This window comes from Sturnus vulgaris, chromosome 1 (assembly GCF_052056855.1).
Source record: "Sturnus vulgaris isolate bStuVul1 chromosome 1, bStuVul1.hap1, whole genome shotgun sequence".
Classification (NCBI taxonomy): domain Eukaryota; kingdom Metazoa; phylum Chordata; class Aves; order Passeriformes; family Sturnidae; genus Sturnus; species Sturnus vulgaris.
Window position 1 is genome coordinate 86,166,960 of NC_142243.1, and position 20,517 is coordinate 86,187,476.

The window sequence follows — 20,517 nt, forward strand, 5'->3', positions numbered from 1 at the left end:
TAACTCATATTATGTAATTCTATAATTAGTGCTGAACACATCTGATGTCCATGAAGACCCATAAGTCTTAACAAAAATAAGTTTGTGATATGGATTGCTTGCATAATGTGATTAAAAATTTGCTGTTCCAATGGACTGTTAAAATTGGAGAAGCCTCTGATAGCATTATAATGTTGATATAAGTTGATGCATTATGCTGGATAAAACCAAGACGGGTTTTTTAACAAAAACAAAACATTCTTCCTTTTCTTCTTTCCTATATGACTTCTGTCCTATCAAGGAAAGAGCTTATTCCCACGAACAAACAAAATAGAGGTATATCTCCTTTCATAAAATCTGTATTTGGCTGGATAAGCAAGCAAAAAAGGGATATCCAAGCAGGTAGACAAAGAGAAGCAATGCAATTAAGAAATTAAGCTGTATCTGCAGTGCCATCTCTAGTGTGGCTACATTTAAGCCACCTGTTTGGGGTTTTTGGTCATGGACATGTATAGGCACACCATATCTCTTCTGAGTTTGTTTTCATGTTTCAGACATGCTGTATTTGACAGAAGTTTCTCATATATGCAGGCCATAGTCAAGTGAAGGGATTTTAATAGTGCTATAACATAATAGTGTTATGCTTATTTATTATTATGCACATGCTCAATTCCAGACAAGGAAGAACATCTTTTTGAGAAGAGCTCTTTCTACCTACTTCTAGCAGGAGTTTTTTGTAGCTATTCCATTGTGACAATGCTTACTCTGTCTGTCCTTACCTAATCTTTTCTATTAAGATTTATAATCTTAATCTTTTGGTATTAAATGCTAACACACTTTGTTAGTAATAATGTGAATTCAGTGTGTGTGTGTGTGTGTGTGTGTATCAAATACACAAAAAAAGGTGTGTTTGCCAAAACCTGATCATGCATAAGAGAAAGACCACCATCAGCAGGATTAAACAGTAATGGGGGAACTTTAGAAACAAAGAATAAATTCATATTGAAAGCCGTATAAAAGAATAATGAAAATCAGTAGCAGGAATCTGAGACCTTGGAGTGGGAACAGCAGCCATCAAAACTTGATTCAACACTGCCAGAATGTCTCCCACCAGCATCATCTCCTTGCTTTGGCCAGCAAGAACAAGCTCCCTGTGAGACACCAGCTCTGCAGCAGATGGGGCAGCAGCTCAGTCAGAAAAAAATGGGGACAACACTGTGCACAAGAACTCATGAGGTGCTTTCTCACCAGCTTGTGAATTAATAGGTTAAAGAGAGCAACACAGACGCCTATAAGGCTGTAGCATCCATGTCTCACCAGCCGAAATGCAGGCAGAGTGACTGGTGCTTTTGAAGGACCAATGGTGCTTATAAACCAGACACCCTTTGAGGATGCCATGGGTGTTATGGCAGGTCTGAATATCTGTGTCTGTGTGTGTTTATGGTTATAAATGTGGGGGACTGCTTATTAAAAAATACTTAGATCTTTTTAGGTGCTTGATAGATTTTGAAAGTATCTTGTATTGTGATTTATATGTTGTATTACTGATATTTACTCTGAAAATAAATATGATTGCAGGTTTTATTTAAGTCATTTATAAATCTATAACTTGTTTCTGTCCTGATTCAGTTTAAACTAAATAAACTAACAGATTTTTCTCTATGACATAGTATTTCAATTTTCCCTTTAACTAATTCTGAGGACTTTTTGTCTGAGTTTACTGATTGTGTAGCTCAACCTTATACTGTTACAAATATGAAGTCTTTTTATGTTGTGCTACCTGCCACCACATAGTTCGTAGAGGTATGGTCCAGAATACTGTCATTCCAGCATGCACACTAGGAATATATGAAAGCAGCAAGCTCCTCATTCCTCAGGCCATTTTCTGTGTTTTGAAATAAGAGTATGATGAGGATGAAACACAAACTGCTGTCCTTCATCAAAAATCTTGGAAGCCTGTCCAATTGAAAGGTGTAGTTGTAAGCTGATATATTTTTCTTTTGCTCCTTTTTCAATAAATAGATGAGGAGAATACAGCTGTCAGCAATTAGAGATAGATTAAAAATAGAAACATCTGGATAAATAGTGAAAGTCTGCATCATGTTTGACTTGGAATGTGGAAATAACCGTAAGTAATACAGGTGAAATGGTTTATTTACATGAATTTCAGAGTACCTAAGGCAATAAGTTACAGTGGCTTAGAACTGAAGTCCAGGCAAAATTTTTAATTTTAAGAATCCTGTCTTAGTTATAAACAGAGTCACTAATGATACAAACCACAATCACATACATAGATCTTAATGGAAGTGGTAATACAGGATGAGGAACAGGAACCTCAGAGTATGAAACAAGGAAATATCCAATATGAAGGAGGCCACTTCCACTTTAACCATCTGTCATTCCTAGCATATCATTTTCCTAAAACACAGATGACTCTTTGACAGAAAGATTAGAAACATCTGAAAGTATTGATGAAGTGGCTGGTTATTATGTGTCAGCTGAATGTCATTCCATTAATACTGGGTCTATGCAGCATAAAGAATAAAAGTACTGGATTTCCTGGTGAATAACAATAAGGTGTAAATTCCTTCAGGGACTCCTGATGACGTACAATTCTGAAGGCTGCTTTGTAATTGGAACAGTTCTTGAACTGCTCTTCATTTGCTTAGAGATTCAAATTTCTGTAGGATCCTTTGCATTTCAAGCACAAATCTTATCCTCATATTTAACTTTTTCTAGCTTCCAGGTAAATAACCTGATCTTCCCAGTAAAAACTGGGCCAAAAAATCAGCCATTGGAAACACCTGAGAAAACATAATTAACAGAATTTATACATAGTATTTTATATATTTTCATGCATCATTCAGCTTGCTACTGGAAATAGCTCGGCACTTTCATTTCTGTGGTTTATGTCTCACCCTATCATGTTATCAGGTGGTATAAGTCCGAGGAGCAAAACTATAGAGTCACTGAAATGTGGAATAATAGAAAAATCTACAGTGGAAAGGATCTCTGGAAATCATCTGACTGAACTCTAGATTAAATCACCCAGTGCTCTGTAAAGTGAAGTCCTGTATATTTCCAGCAAGGGATATTCCATCACTTCTCTGGGCAAACCATATGATTGTTCTCATGGTGAACGAACCTTTTCTTAGTCCAGATGGGATTTCCCTTGAAGCAACTTGTGCCCATTTCACATTATCACTGTGGATCCTTGTGAAGAGAATATCTTTACCTTCTCTGTAACTACTTCGAGATGACTAGGTTCCCTGAGTCTCCTTTATTCCTAGGCTAAAGTTTCTCTGGTTGTCATGGTCTCCAAGACTATCCTCATTTTGGTGGGCTTCATAAGACCACCTCAAGGTTTGCAAGGACTCTTGCGAACAGCAGAAACCAACCTGGACTTCTGCTTGTTACCTACATACCTGTAAAATCCTTGTTATTCTTGACACCTCTTGCCAGTTTGAGAGACACCTGAGCCCTGCCTTGTCCTTCTGGGCCACCACACCTGCAGAGACCCAGCTAAAGAGCCAACAGAAAGTAAGCACAGGGCACATGCTGGTCGAGTGTGAAGCCTCTGCCCCATGGGTCCCTCTGAAGCACAAGATGAGCCCTGCCCCTGTCCCTCAACATTTTCTGTGTGTGGCTTGTTTAGCTCATGAATGTACCTGCTACCACACACCTACACTGCTCTCACTACCAAGGTTAGGAAGAAATCAGTGTCTGATTTTTTTTCCAGCTGATGCCTTTTTATGTATAAGCTCTTTGAAACAGTGGAGTAATTCTCAAGCACCAATTTGCTAGAGTGGGAAAACTACAGAAGAAGAGTGCCACATTTGTTGCTTATAAGCTAATGGAAGCAGACTAGAGACAGGGCAGAAAAGTGCATGTATATTTATCTGTACCAGACAAGAAAACAATAAAAAGAAATTTGTCCTTCTGTCAAAGAGAGACAGGTATAAATAACTATCCTGCTCTGCTGATGGAATGTAACAACATCACATTATAGTGGTCATATAAGCAGAAGGAACAGAATATACTCTTTAGAATAAACTCTCATGTACCAAATTAAACAAATTCCAGACTGGTTTACACTTTACACTTTAAACCGTAAATGTGTTAATATTACATATACTTTTGCTTTCACTTCTTGGATCAAGACATTTTTACAGATTTCTGTGGCCAGCATTACTTTAATAGATGATAAATTAAAGTATTCAAATATGCAAAGTGCATAATTTTTAAACCAGTTCCCAAAAAAACCCAAACACTATAGCAAGAGTAATTATACTCTCCTATATGCCATGCGGCATTGCTGGTGGGTCTGAGTTGAGTATTTACAGATAAGAGATATAAATGTTGGGAATTATTGAAATTCTCTTTAACATCTGCAACACTGAAAAAGTATAATGACCAAGTGTGAAAAAGGTGATGGATCTAGTATGACAAATGAGTTGAAGCAGTTGTGAGTCTGTAAACTAATTCTGCACAAATTAAACACTGATTTCAGTAATATATGTGCATGCAAATATGTTTGAACAACAGTGTAATAAAGGATAAATAGTGCATTATGTTCAAGTGTGAAGGATTTTGTCTTCTTATTCCAGTATGTTTGTATTACAACGTTGACTAAAAAGTAGGCTGTGTACTGTACATGGAAGCTATGTAATCTTTTGCTGTTCAGGCAGCATGTATTGTAGAGTGCTGTAACCTGGCCATTATGGTCATTTTTCTGGAAGAGACAATGATTATGAAGAGACAGAATGATTGACTCCACAGTCGTTCTTTTAGATTACAAAGACTTCCTACCTCATCAAAAATCAACTTCCCAATCTGTGAGATTTCGTATCAACAGAATTGTTAAGTTTGTAAGATTTGAACTACACTGTTGTCACTATCTAAAACCATAATACAACAAGTATTTTAAAATATTTTTTAAAAGTCAAAACATGAGATTCCATAGACATGCAAATCTGAATATGCAGGAAAGGCAGCTAGCTCCTTTCATAAACTGAGATGAGACTATCCTCTTTGTTATGCTATGTAACATTATCATCTCTGGGTGAATCTAAGATGGAATTTAAAACATTATCATCTATTTTAGAGCACAACTATATCACTTTGCTGTAACAACCTTTGGTATTCATCGTCCCTGGAAATAGTGTCTTTGTTACTCGAAGTGAAATAAGAGGTTGCAGAAACAGTTACATTCTTTTTCTAAAAGGAGGAAATGGGTAGTACAATAAAAAAACAAAACAAAACAAAACAAAACAAAACAAAACAAAAAACAAACAAACAAAAACAAAAACAAAAACAAAAACAAAAAAAAAAACAAACAAAAAAAAAACAAACAAAAAAAACAAAGCCCCAAAACCAAAAAGCAAACTCATTTTCCTGAAGAGAAATTAAATGTCAAATACTCTTTGACATCAGCTGCATTATTTGTTGGTATGATTATCTGTAGTACAATATTAATAAATATTATAATGCAAAAAATGCAGTAAGAAGTAAACGGTTTTACTATAATGATTATTTTTTTTGATTCTATCTCGCTCCATATCAAATTATACTAGACATAAAATACTAGCTGGATACAATCTATAAATGTTCTCAAGCTTTTTCTAATAACCTTGTAAGAATCTAATAAGATAGCAATATTTCATGACAGAATTTTATACCTGGAGTGCAACATTATGCTGTATTCAAGCATGAAATCTTTCCTTTAGGTATCTAACATTAATTAAATCAGTTTCAAACTATAATTTGCACATTAAAAAGTCTAGTTTGGTTTTTCAAAGTCAGGAAGTTTTTTTGCTATTTTGTAAGAAATGAGATTTATAATTCTGAAGATGTGGCATTCTAATAAATAAAAAAAACCATATTTTTTTGTATGTTCCTTGCTTAGATAGTGTAGCTGCTGAATAAAACTTTAGTGTGTCTTTTTATTTTCTTTTGCATCTATGCCAAAATATTGATTTAAATACATAATTACCACAGTGCCCATGCTCAAGGGGTTTAAATAGAAAGCCCTTCCTCAAACACTCCCACGCTGTCAAGTGAAGAAATATACAAGTAATTTCTTAGCTCTTACTGGAATAATCCTGGGTAGTTGAGTGTGGAGTGGTGTAAGAGATTCTCCTTTCAGCTGCTGTTTAAATTGAAAAGGAAAAAATGCAGACTTTTCTGCTCAGTCCTTTTCCTTTTCTCTCCCTGACAGCCTCTCAGCACTACCAGATTATTACATGGTTGCTGGAGGCTCCATGCATTTTCAAAAGTAAGAAAACGTATCTTTTCTTTTTATTTCTTCACCCCAATGTTTTGCCATGTGAAAGTGTTTCAAACATGAATTCGGTTTCTCTGGTTTTTTTTCTAATTTAGCCAGTTAATAACTGTCATTGGCCAAATTGCCAGTTATTTGATTTAGTGTAATAAAGTCTATCTCCATTCAAACTGTTGTTATTCAAGACTTTACATTCAATTAATCAAAATCTACCAAGTCACTATGCCCACTTTGAAATCTTTCAGGCAATTAATTTAATTCCAACAGTTTTATTATATTTTCACAATAATTCTTTCACAGAGATCCCTGAAGGGTCCATACAAAGTGCTTTGATTAAACTTAATCTGAAGATAAAGGTGGGATACTAAATTCTGATCTTTTGGTGCAGTAATTGGCAATTCAAGTAAGGATAAAAACAGTGAGTGAAATCTAATGTTCCTACTTTTCCATTCAGCAGTGGACAAGGGAATTTTACACCTAAGAAATCACACGATAGCCACCTACAGTATTTCTGTGTACGTGGATAATATGTATTATATAAAGCATTCTCAGTTCCTTATCTTTGTTTTTATTTTACAATTGTTGTACAGATAGTCAATAGATTGCCTTTATTTGTTCAGTGTCATTTACTTTTCTTACATTTTTAAATGCATTCAGACCCTTATTTAATGAGTCAGTAGGTTGATGCAAGTCCAGTTGCAAAAACAGAATTCTAGATTTAGTTTTGATGATCTTGTTGCTTAGGTGGGCAAACTGGGTCTAGAAATATGTATTAAACTTTACATTAATGTTTAAAATGGGTTTTAAAAAGTTGGACTTTTAATACTGCAGAAAATGTGTGTTTTTATTTTCACAAATAGGATGAATACACATGCATCAGTCACACAACACAAAGTGTGTGAGAAGAACTCTTGTACATTGCAAATAAACAACATTAAATTATTTCTACTCCTTACTTCTATTTGGTTCTATTAGAAGACTTAATACATATACTATGTGACTTTAAGCAAAGTCACTTTTTTTTAACTGATACCTTTGCTGGTTTTGAACACAAGTGTTGTGATAAAATCACATGAACTTTTTCTAAAATTTTATCTAAAATATTTGGTAGTCAAGAATTTCACTGAAATTTGAAATTCACTGAATTTGCATGATTCACACAAAGCAAATAGCCTTTTTATTAGGAGTAGGAATTCAGTAAACCTTTTTTTTTAATAAAAAGCTAGAAAACAAAACATTACATCAGAAGTACTCACCAAAATTCCATGCAATTCTGAAAAATATCAAGATAGGAGGATTGTATTTATTAAATTAGGTCTCATGTAGGTTGTGAGATGCCTGTGAAGTTACTAGGGTATCAGAAGCTGAACATATTACAATAAGAGCTTGAGTAGCATATTTGCTTAAGAAGGAGATGTTTGCACTGAATAGCATAGTTTGAACACTGATAAGGGGGAGGAAGAGTTTTATTGTTCAACTTAGCTAAATATTAGTGAGAAATAAGAGCTAAATACTTTTTGGGTCATATTATTACAGCCCTGGGCTGTGGGAGGCTAATGGTGGTCTCAATAGCTCTGTGAGCTGTACAGAAGAAAACCCTATAGGAGATGGAGAATTTGACAGATGTATTCCACTTTCTACCTACACAACAGAGAAATTTATTCCTGCTATAATGTTGCACATGTCAATAGGAATACATGCACATGAACCTAGGAATATCATGATGCAGAAGTCACAATAATGTAGGCATTAACACATTTACTATACTACTTTTGATTAATACAAGATCTGTATAGGGTTTTAAAACCACCTACATTCAGCAGTCCAATGCTGCACATCATTAGATGTGAATATACTTCTTCCTGAAAGTCATTATTTATAAGCCTTTGAATATATCTTCCAGAGCTGTGAGGTTTGACTGGACTTTTCAATCGTTTATTTAGCAGTTTGGGAATTCTAATGCCCTGCTTAATAACACTTCAAAATTTGAAAAAACATCTTTGATGACCTGGTAGTTCTCCTGCAGAATTAATAACATGTGAATAATTTGTAATAAACTGTAATCTGTATTACAAAAGTACTAATTCTTTTCCTACCCTCCGTGGTTTTACTCTGGAGTGAAACCCTCTATGGATTTTAGTCAGTGTTTGTCTCATGATCTTCCTTATTTGATCTGAAACATTGCTTTGAATCAATTCATAGGCTGATACACTATTACAACAAAACACTTTAAATCAAGCAGGGGATGAAATTAAGTTTTCTTTTCTGCAGTAAGTACTTATGAGAAGAATAAAATTCCGGGCTTGTTTACTCAACTTGAAAAAAAGCCCAAAAACTTTTACCATTTATCTTGCCTGTTAAATGCAAATGTGACATACAGATTTTTGAAAACACATTAGTAGATTAACAAAGTATTGCAACTATATTACTGCAGCAAGTTTAATAGAGGCAGACCTTTGTCTCCAAGACAATTTTTTTCCCCAAAAACATACAGAATTGTGAAATGGTAGAACTTGCTTAAATGAGATGCTGGTGACTGGCCTACACCTGAAAATTATTGTCTCCATTGATTAAAAAAGAAGTCAACACCTCTAAGACTGAATAAAAATGCATAGCCAAAATAATTCTCTTTAATCTTTTTTCTTTGGTAGAGGTAGACTGTGGAATTGCAATACCATGGTGATTGATGAGGACCAGTTACAGAACACATATTAGTTAGACCAAAGAGTCTTGGTTGAATGAATCATTCAAAGCCATAAGTAGCAGATTCTAGTGAATACAGCTTATTCCTGAAAGACTGCTTGAAGACAGGATTCTTTATATTTCTGAAGATGATAGAGCCTTGAAATTCCAATTAGATCCCCCAAATGGCTTTTAAAATATTTTTTCATGTTAAACACATTGCCTTTTATGAAGAGAAGAGATGCATGTAGAGCATCCTTATCTGGCCTATAGCTCACAAAAGAAAAACAGCCCCTAAGGATAAATAAAACTGGCATCAGCTGATTTTCTTCACAGCACAGAACAGAAAACAAGAGAGAGTGGAACACACTGAATTGCCATGGGAGAAGTTAGAGCTGCTTTCACATTTGGCTTGCACTGCCCCAAATGTATTTTTATCATAGATCATTTCTCACTTCTGTCTCTAAGGCCAGCTTCTTTCCACTGGATGTTAATGTGTTCAGCAGTCCCCAAAGCGTATTTAACTAGGCCAAACAGTGTTTGCCCTTGAAGAGCTGCTTTTGGAGCATTCCAGAGCTTGACTCTGAACTTGTGGAGCTTCAGCCTTCACAATTCTGTTGTGATTGATCCATCATGCTCTGTGCTACAGTGGAAACATTATGGAAACAAGACATAATGGCTCACAATTCACAATAGTGACATTGAAACCAGCTTTCCCATCCTCTACAATCGTGATTAACTTAGCTATATGGTACTGAAATGGGAATGATGAGCAGCTTTCAGCCTTTTGTCTGTCTGCTGGAGAAGAAAGTTTCAGCCACAAGCTTCTGAGGAAACCTGTCAGCCCATCCTCTGTCCAAGGAGTTTTGGGCTGTGTGCTCACCTGATGCGTGGGAAGAACTGGGTAGACTGTGCTTTAGTTTTGTATCTTGTTTTCCAGAAAATCTGATCTTAAAACAGGATTTTTAACTTTCTACAAAAGGTCCTTAACACGAAAAAAGGATCCAAGGAAGTAAATGTTCACAATTTAATAACTAAGAAATTTCTATAACTAATCACATGGAAGTGTTTGAACTGCAAAGCTGTCACGGGGTTCAGGAGCAGTGTCAGATTGTGTGTCAGATTTTCCATGTTATTTCCATGGCAGTATTAAACCTCTTATAACTATATGTAGAAAGATTTGTTTTCCAAGTGTGCTTGCATAAAAGAACGCCTTAATTTTTGGTCACTGTGAGAGAGCAACTGCATCTGTGCATACACATGCATACAGTCTAGGATTGCCTATGTGCTGGCACTGGGAAATTTAAGAAAAAATGGAAACCCAGGTTGTGCATCAATTCCTGTAGCTGTAGAAAACCATTATTTCAATTGAAATAAAATTATTTTAGATCTTAAAATTCCAAACTTTCACAGAAATCTACCCTAAGAGAGCTATTCACCATGTAACATATTTAGGAATGGAAAGGGGTTTGATGGTTTATAGTGTGCAGTTTGCAGTAGGGAAGGAGTTGGTAGTGGGGGGTGGGGGGAGCATCTTGCAATGGCAGCCCCAGTCAAGGCTTTTTCTGGTAACTAGTGAGAGTTTTCCTTGGTTTTGACCCATCAGTTTCTTCACTCCTATGCCTCCCCTTTTCTCTCCTGTCCCACCGGTTGTGTGGGGATGGAGAGGTGAGCAAGCACCTGGGTGGGTCCCACCTGCTAACAACAGCCTGGGTCAACAACCCACAGATAGCAATTTTAAAATTCTTTGTCATTTTAGTCATAGATGTGGAATTTGTGTAATTTTTAAGCATTTTTTCCCTAATACATACAGTGCATAATGTATTTTCAACTACTAATTTTCAAGGGCCAATCGCTAATCCAAAAGAATTTCCCTATCCAATAACTACCACTTTTTTTCCTTTTCTTTCTGAAGTATAATAAAAAATGCAATTTAAAAAATCCATTCTTAGCTGCTTTACATTGAGATTCCTGACTGTTCTGCTAAAGATAGCAGCCTTTTGCTTTAACCTTTGTGCTGGCACATTAGTCTGTTCAACCACAGCTCCAAAAGGCTGGATGATAGCCTTTTTATACGGTAGGCAGTTTCATTTTTTAGCAGATATTTCCCATTTCTCTTTTTCCAAACAGTTTAGCTCAACTCATTTTCTACCAGACTATCAGTATAACAGCATAAGGCAGTAATGATGCTTAATTAAAATACAAGGCTACCTGCGGTCTAATTTGAGCAGAATCCAATTGTGAGAGAAGAATTTTAGTGGAATCATACATTTTTTGTATCTCGGAGCTAGTAAAGTGAGTTAATGTAATTGTCATTGATATGACATTAAGATGTTAGGGTTTCCAGAACTTATACTGCTGCAACACAGAGATAAAATATGAATTTAGTTTCCTAGTGTGTTGTTGCCAAGATTTCAGCAATAAGTAGAAGAGTACAAAACACACATGCAGCAAAAAATTCTTGTTAAACTTTTACATATGATATTTGCAACAAATCTTGCTTATATATTACTGCTCTTCTAAAGATTATATACATCAGATATATTGGTACAGTGTATTTTGCATTATAAACATTAAAATTACATTCCTCTGCTTGTTGAAAAGACAATATTTTGTTCTTCTGAAGCAGAAGTTCTTCATATTTATTTTGATTTATTAGATAAATATTTAGATGAGCTTCATATATGTAATAGAAGAGAATAAGATTATTTTTATTTTTATCTTATAAATAATAAGGTTTATTTTGATTGGTGTGACAGATCTTAAATGAAGAGGCTTAATAAATATCAGAGGCTATAATTTCTAAGAGTGCTTTTCAAGCTTATTTTTTACATTACAAAAAAAAGATATTTCATTTCATTTTGACACATGCAGTCATGATTCCATAATCTTATCTGGAACATAAAATTTAGTGTGCCTACTCAAATCCAAATGCTGAAAATAACTATAGATATCCACCACAACCTTAAAGCAAACCTGAGAAAAATAAATCTTAATTATTTATTCACCAAGAATTATATTTTACTAGTCTTCTTAAACCAATTGTAGTTCACCTTATGGTTGTCATTTATTAATTGATTTTTAAAAATTGTTTTTCTGAAATTTTCATATTAAATATTAAAAGAATGGGGAGTTAAATTTGATGTATAAAATATTTGAAAATATACGGAGTATAGATCAGATCCCTTGCATATATCTTGGCATAGAAAGTTACGCTTAAGAAATATTTTTTTCTGCACCTCAGAGAAGGGATTATAACTCATTTTCACTTTGAAAACTAATCAAAAAAAGTGTGCTTTAAATCATGTTTTCACATTTAAAAATAAAAACCATGAAATATTAGTTTTACTGGTAGAAGAGCTGTTACTTAAATATCCAATTTTGCCTGATTATTTCAGCATAAAGTCGTTTAAAATACAAACTAAATATCTTAAAAAGTGTTCTGACCTCCACAGATTTCTCCTTTCCAAATATTTCTCCTTGATACTGCTTCTCTCACAATCTATCATCAGTACTTTACCATAGCAAAAAAAAATATCAAACGATTAGTGAGGGCCTTCTAGTTTCCCTTCCCTTCCCTTCCCTTCCCTTCCCTTCCCTTCCCTTCCCTTCCCTTCCCTTCCCTTCCCTTGGATGTTTTTCACATCTGTAGCACGCTCAGCTGTTTTAAGGAGCAAGCCCAAACAAGTGAGCTCTGCACAGGTTCACACAGAGCAGTCACCCAAGGAGCAGCATTCACACTCTGGTCCAGCTGACAGGCTGATGCAGATGTGCAATGCCCTCTGCCCCCCAGCAGCTAGGAGAGTATACATTTGATAGAGTGGAGAGAGAAAGCTGTAAAACCACAGGAATAATGTCCATCATAAAACTCTGTCAGGAGGAAGAGAAGAAAACAGCCTTGCATCAACAGACCATGTCACCAGAATTAACTTGGTCCAGAATTAGCTACTCTGGAATGTCTTTGTTGTGCTTTCAAATTACAGTTAACAAAGTGTTAATTTGGCGTCCTTTTGAATTTTTAAAATCAGTAAGTGCTTTTGCATAGACATTTGGAGATGAATTACTGCACTGCTGTACTTTGAAAGCACTTGTGGGGCCAGATTTTTGTCATGTGTCCTAGTCACTTATTTGTGGTGGTTCCCAAAAGCATGATGGTGGCTTACTGTAAGCCAGATGATAATTTAAAACAAACAGACTTTCTTGAGATTGCCAGGTCCATTCAGAATACTGCCAGTAATTGCCAAGAGCTGGGAAGCTGAGGAGGATCAGAAGGGATATTGTTGAACAGCTTTGAGCAGACAAGGCATCCCAGGTGGCTGCTCCCTCTGGGTACTGGGCACAGCACCACAGCAGCTGCAGAGCATGGGTTCTGCTGCCATTCTGGGATAGAGGGATGCAGTCCAAGGCCACCACCTAGCACCTGTGTACCTGCTTCCAGCAGCCTCCTTTCCTGACAGCCTTCTGGCTGACCAGTTTGGAAATGTCTTACCAGTGTGATGGGTCATAGTTCAGAGCTCCTAGTGAACACAGTCTTATCTCAGCAGGGATTGTGGTACTTTGGTGTTGGGACCAAGGCAGTCTCTTCTGGCTCCCATTTCTCACCAAACCTGACAAAAGCCTGGCTAATGAGTCCAGCTGCTACTGAGCTGGGACTACACTCCCATAAGTTTTCTGCCTCTCACACTGAGTACCTGCAGTAACTTTTGCTCAAATGCTATAATTTCCTTTTGTGTTCTATGGCAACTCTTTTTGTGTCATTTCTTCTGTGTCTGTGACCAGAATCATCACCATGGCACAGAAATTATCTTTGTTCTTACATCAGAGATTAATTTGCTTCCTAAATCCTGTGCCCTGATTGAGATATTACTCATTAAGACCCAGAGGTCTGCATTTTTTTCTCCCCCCTATAGGCATGGAACCAAATTGTTTTCAGAACATTCAGCTGAGATCCGTACTCTTAAATTAGGTCGTTGCCCTAATAAATCCTTCCTAACTATATATCCACAGATCTGATTAAAATCCAATCTATTTGACATTATAATTAAGCCTCACATCTAGTTTACAGTTTTATAATTACAGCTCTGCATCCTGAGAAAGATCAGAGGTCTCTCTTGTTCAGCTGAGGGATTGGAACAGTTCTGCTGAGAGCATCTGAGGGGAGGCAGAGCTGGTCTTTCCACATATGTCAGAGACAGATAAATGCTGCTGAAAGAGGCCCTTGCTGATGAGCAGATCTGCCCAGACCTGCAGATGTGTCCTGCGGGAGCCACGGGACATTTGGAATAAGAGGGGGAGAGGCGAAGACTGATTTTTCTGTGCGACTTAGCAAGTGAATGTCTGTGACCGAAACAACACAGGCTGATTCTTGTTTATCAGTATAGTATGATCCAGCTCTCTTCAAAAGCCTACTGTTGCCCTTATTTGCCTAATTTTCACATGATTCATTTTTCTAGCCAGTTTTTGCTTTTTCATGTTTCTGAAAAGCAGGGTAAGGCACAGGAAAAGGGGAGAGCTGCCCATAAAAACTTAAGGTTTTTATGTCACTCTGAACTTACTTAAAATGTGCCTAGAGGAGATGGAATTTTATGCTTTTTCTTCTTCTGATAACGAGTCTGAAGAGATTTCTAAATCACCTTTTTCCCAGGTCCTTCTGTACCAGACCCAAATTCCCAACTGATATGTCTTTAAAAGAGAGAAAAGTTTTACCTTATTATTAACTTCTGAAAATTTTAGGTCATGGTAGAAAGATAATTGTTACAGTTGTTATGTGACAGACTGACCCATACCTTGGTTGCATTTTAGGTGTCCCAAGAGACAGTGGTGGTTTGCATTTATTGTCTGTTCAATTCAACTGCCATTACTCAGGTTACATAGCATCATTTTGTTAGAAGAACCTTTACCTCTGTATTGCACAGCAGGATGAGGAACCTGCATTGATCAAATATTTCTCCCATTCAAACAGATGGTGTGCTACTCTTCATTACCCTGGGAAGCTTCTCAATTCATCCTAATTTCACTCTTTGTTTTTCACTGTTAAAAAAAAAATTGGAAAGAAAAAAGTAAAGTTAAATAGCATTATAGTTAGTTCTCCAAACAAACCCATTTGTCAGCTTTGGAAATTATATTGCTTTTAGAAAGTGTGGTTCTTCCATATATAGCATTTTTATTTGATTTCTGCTGTACTATATACATCTTCAAAAAATATTAAAATATTTTCTTGTACTTTTGTCATCAGTTGCTTTAGTGCCTCCAGACCTCTTTCTTAGTGAATGTGAAGAATTTTTTAAAGACTATTTTGATATGCATTAGAAAATCTCAAATAAAGCATTTTCTCTGCTTTAACATGATATTGCTGGCTCTGTTTACCAAATACTGTATGCATTTAGGTGTTGCACTGAGGGGAATGGGAAGTATCCTCTTATCAGTGCCTTCTCCAGCTGAAATCTCATTTCCTTTTTAGTGCATGCTCCTATACAGTGATGCCCTTTTTTAAATGTATTTCTAAGTATTTGAAATTCTAGAGTTATCTACCCTTTTTATCAGGCAAATATATATTTCAACATGATGTTAAGTGCTTCCTTTTCTGATGGGAATTGGTTGTGCAGACATATACATAGTTCTAAAATTTGGCTTTATTTCCTGCACATGGTCAATCACATTCAAATTTTATTTTACAACACCGACTAACCAGTATATAAAACGAACTTTGTATTACCTCTGTGATCTGCAAAATATTCTGCAGTAAGACAAATAGAGTTTGTCTTGTCTATTTTAATTGGTAATATACACGTTTTGCTCCATGAGAATCAACCCCATTTGTTTCTTACAGATTGCTCTATTTTTCTTCAGTCATGTAACTCATCTTGTGATTCTTGGGGTGTCCTGCATTGGGCCAGGAGTTGGACTCAATAATCCTGATGGCCCTTGCCAACTCAGCATATTCCATGATTCTATGATTCTCTTTACTTATCCAACTTCTGTTTCCCTCTATGAGGCATGAATGAATAAAATTCATGTGTTCTGTTACTTTCCTGCTACAGACACTGAGGCAAAGTTAATGTAATGTCATCTAAAAGGACCAAGTGTCAAAGCTTGTTGTCTGAGGTCAGTTTCATTCAGAGTCATCCTTTCCTACTGGGAGCCCACGAGCCAGTCACTGTTGTCCGTCTCTGCACAGCGAGATGGCAATTAAAGTTAACACAAGGAAGTTTGATCTCTTTGTTGCCATTTGTCCTCCATTTACCTAGATCAGTCTGAGTTTCTCTTTTATCCTACTTCCTCTGTGTTTTAGTGCATGTGAAGAAGCTTTGCCCTGCAATTAAGCTTGAAAGAACTGAGAAAAAGGGTATTTAGATAAGTCAATAATGATTATTTCTAAACTCTATTCCCTCCATGCAATTAATTTAACTATAGCCTGCTCTGAGAGGCTCAGACTGAGACAATCCTTCTAACCCGTTGTGTTGTGCAACCAGGAAAACATTTTCAGTTGGTTGTATTGTGTTTGTGTAGGCTCTAGGCTTTTTTTCCATATCAATATTAACACTACTGGGAAAGGGTTAAGCAATTGTCTAAAGGGCTAGACAATTGTCTAACTCTCTAATTCAATGGGGCACTAAAATTTTATATATAGAAGTATGGAAATAAGAGTGTGTGTGTTTGGGTATGAATATTTAAAGTAAATAATAAGACTCACATAACTTGAAATTCTAATAGAGTGTTCTGCCCTACTGGTTTATGTAGCCCACCTTTTAAATTGTTTGACAACAACAGATACTCATATATATTCATGTAAAAGTAGCAACTAACCACACTTACTAAAATTCTGTCACTGCTTGGTGAGACAAAACTGGCTTCTAAAGTCTGAGTCTCACCTATAACTATGTAACAGCGTCCTGAGGAAAACAACTGGACACAATGTGTTCAAAAAGCAGGATTATTTGGAAGAAAAAACATGTTGTTTATAATTCAGTAATATTCCCTGCACACTGACTGCTGAATTGGAATCCACAAAAATGGGTTATAATGGAAGCATAATGCTCAGTGCCTTCACTTAACAGTTATCATTTTTCCTAAATACTAAAATTCTGCATATTTAGAGAGAACTTGCAGCAAAAGATGGCAAGAGAATGAATAAGTCCTCAGTGCTAAAGCTTTGTGCCCTCCTACCATTATTTTAAAGGCATTTATAGTTGAATTTCCATGGGGAAAGTAGTTATATAAAAATCTAGATATAACTTGTGATAGCAAAATAAAAGAAGGAAGTATGGAAAGTTAGGGAAAAAAAAACCAAGGAAAATTATTTAAAAAAAATAGAAAGAAGATGCTAATAAAAAGGTGCTGGTACTAACACACTGTATATAATGTATATTTACCACTCTGTATATACAGAGTAGTAAACACTCTGTATATAACGTCTTTGCTATTTATTCACTTTCAGAAATCAAAATGGTCATCTAATTAGTTTCTCCACTATCTGATAAACATTTTTTAATGAAGGACTGACATGTAGGAGGACTAAAAACATTTTATCTAGCTAATGAAAACAACAAATTAAGCATAACAGTCCAAGTGTAAAATAAATCCAGTCACTAGGGTCAAGTGCTCCCTGTGTGCACAGGATTTTCAAAGGAGTTATAACTAGGTAATTTCTATTGTGTTCTATAATGAACATTTTAATGCAAACCTTCTCTTATTAATGATATTTCTTTATATTCATTAACAAAGTATTGTGAAATAGACAACTGTACAAAGTCAGCATCATTCTGAGCAAAGTGAAGCAGGAAAGAGGAAAGCAGAAGGATGAGTAACATGTGAGCAGCATCTAGTGGCTAACATCTCATTATGAAGCCTGAAGCCATTGGGCATTATTTTAAGCCTTTTTTTGACACTGAATGCTTCTGTGAGGAAGTGAAGCACATGATGGGAACAGGCAGCACTGACTGCTGGTGCAACCTCTGAACTAGAAGTTCCCAAGAGTTCCTCTTGACTCTTTCTTCACCTTGTGGCCTCAGGTAATAAACTGCATTTTTAAGGATAAGACAATACCTGCTCATGACTGTATTTAAGGTAAGGGGATGTGACAAAAAGCCTTTTTTTGTAGTGTGCACTGTGGCACTGTGACTCCATTTCTTCAGTGGGCCGGAACTTGTCTGTAACAGCCCTTTCCAGATGTGTGGTAAAAAGAAGTGAGGGAAACACCTCATCCTTGATTTCTGAGAGTAATTTCCATTCTGTCTGAGCAGTTGCTGAACTCACATACCAGACACAGGTTGTACAAATGAGGAAAATGATCCTATTATAATCCTTTAATCCTGCTTCTCATGTGTTCCCTTCATCAAAGACATGAAACTGATGATATTTAAAAGATATATACATAGATGATTTAAAGATGGCTATTTTAAAGAAATTTCCGATTACTTCGTACTGCCACAGAAACAGGCAATCCACATAATTGAATAACCCATAATCTTGCCACCTTCTCTCACTGGAGAAACAGAGCAGCTGTAGAGAATGAGAACTCAGTGTTATTCTACCTAGCAGGGGGAAAAAGTCAGTCAATCATAAATATTTTTTGCACCTTATAGTAGAAAAACAATATATTGAATATCTGTAATATATATAAAACAATATATTGAATATCTGTAATATATATAAACAATATATTGAATGTCCAACTCTTAAAGCAATGTTAAAGGAATACAGTGAAAAAAACATAGTATACTCTATGCAACTATTCCAGGCTATCTCATTTCAAAAATTTTTCAGATTTACTAAATAGCTGATTCTGCACGTGTAGAAAGTAGGAAATATGAAGTAGGAGTTCAGGCATCTCAGCTAATAAATCTGGAAAAAAATTACATTTGTCACTTCATGATTGCACCTTATGAGGTAACAGTGGGTGCATAATTTATTCTGAAGTTATAGGTTTTTTATCAGGAATGTTAGTTTTCCTATACTTTGTGATGATCTCATTCACAGTTCCTTCAAGCAATCATTTTCTGTTGCTACTAAACCAAATCCCACTCGTACAGATCTGCTTACATTTTTTCTAGCTATATGACAAAAGTGGATAACAACATGCCTTCCTTTAGTAAGATTTAGCTAAAATTGTCATAAAAATAATGTAACTTCCTTGTTTAAAATATTTTATGTTTAAACCATATCTCTTACTACCACTTTTTGAGACAGAATACTGCTGTAATAGGAATACATGTTGGAGTACATTTTATAATGTTCTTACCTTCTTGTTTTTTCAGTGGATTACTGTTCACAACCTTGTCACTGGAATATTGCCTTCTTCTGCAGTTAGAGAAGATCCCTTTTTTCCTTCTCTTTTTCAAATTCTCAAAGTCTTATTAGAAGTTGAGAAGCATCCCTGTGAAGACTGTGATCTGGAGGGTCAGCACACTGTTCCCACTGAGAATCCCGGAGGAATGATAAGTCTCTCCCTGCAGTTACATAAGGGTGCATGGAGACAGAAGACTACATGACTTCATTGACCTATTCTATATTATGGAGGCCTTCTAAAATAGAATAATAGGTGCTGTCAAGGGACACAGTTTGTGCACTAAGATCAGTTCCTGTGCAATGATTCTGGAGTCACACGTTCATTTTGCTGGGTTTCAACGTACAGAAACAGACCTGTATGTCAGACTCTCTTACTGAAAGTCCAGGTAGTATTCCAGTGTTTGTCAGAGTAGTTTTCATAGTTCAGTGGTACAGCTGAACTCCAATACCTATCCTGCTCCCTTTGGAAATGCTGAAACCACAAGAGAAACAAATAACAATGAGACAGCAGAACAAGTTTGTGCAAGTCACAACTTGCTAACACAAAGCTGGACAGATTCCCAGAGGTCTCACTCTCAATCCTCATTAGCTATAGACATATATTTTGTGGAAATGCACACAATCATTTTAAACAGTTTCTTCTCATTTAAAATGCAAAGGCCTCTCCCCATGCTGCTAAGCCCATCAAAGTTTGGCAAAAAACACACTTTGGAGAATACGCCCTTTAATTTTACAATACATTGAACACAACACCTTTTGTTCCATCTTACCCTTCTTTTGGGAAAACAGCTCTGCTTGTCTTCAACTAATAAAAGTAATTGAAAAGCTATTTAGAAACTTTCCTTATTTCTTGTTGCATGTCCTCCTGGCAAGCTTTAAGATGTGACCAGTTGCAGAAGACATTCCCAGGTGACTTCACTACACAGTTGTCATGCCCATGACAAAAGCTTTCCCAAGAAAAAGGAAAACACTTCTATATTTACTCTGAACTACGAACTGCTATCCTTCGATATCCCATTGTATCATGGATTAAAAAAGAATAACTGGGAACCTGGCAGGCCCATTCTGCATGGGAGGCTGTACAAAATGACCTCCAGACCATCCCTCCATTTCTTTAATTCTGTGAAATAATCCTACACTGACTCTCCACGCCCATGAATCAGCCCAGAAAGGAATCTAGCTAGAAGCAGAATTCAGGACCTGAACAGACTCCCAGAACTGTAGTTTCCTTCATTGCAGACCCTCAGAATACATCATGTAATTGCCTCCTAGCCTCAGCTGTCATTTTT

The 20,517-nt window shown here is 36.1% G+C and overlaps 1 long non-coding RNA gene across 2 annotated transcripts in view; it reads right to left on the reverse strand.

Moving 5' to 3' along the window:
- LOC148225339 (uncharacterized) overlaps positions 1 to 19,677 on the reverse strand; it is a 37,113-nt gene extending 17,436 nt beyond the window's left edge. The window contains exons 1-2 of one of the 2 annotated variants that reach the window (XR_015805824.1): positions 19,182 to 19,677; positions 14,842 to 14,971 (exon numbers count right to left, since the gene is read on the reverse strand). This is a non-coding gene — a long non-coding RNA (uncharacterized LOC148225339). Of the gene's footprint in view, positions 1 to 14,727; positions 14,972 to 19,181 lie in introns of both variants that reach the window. The other variant, XR_015805823.1, reaches the window with a different exon arrangement.
- Between the last annotated feature and the right edge of the window lie 840 nt (positions 19,678 to 20,517).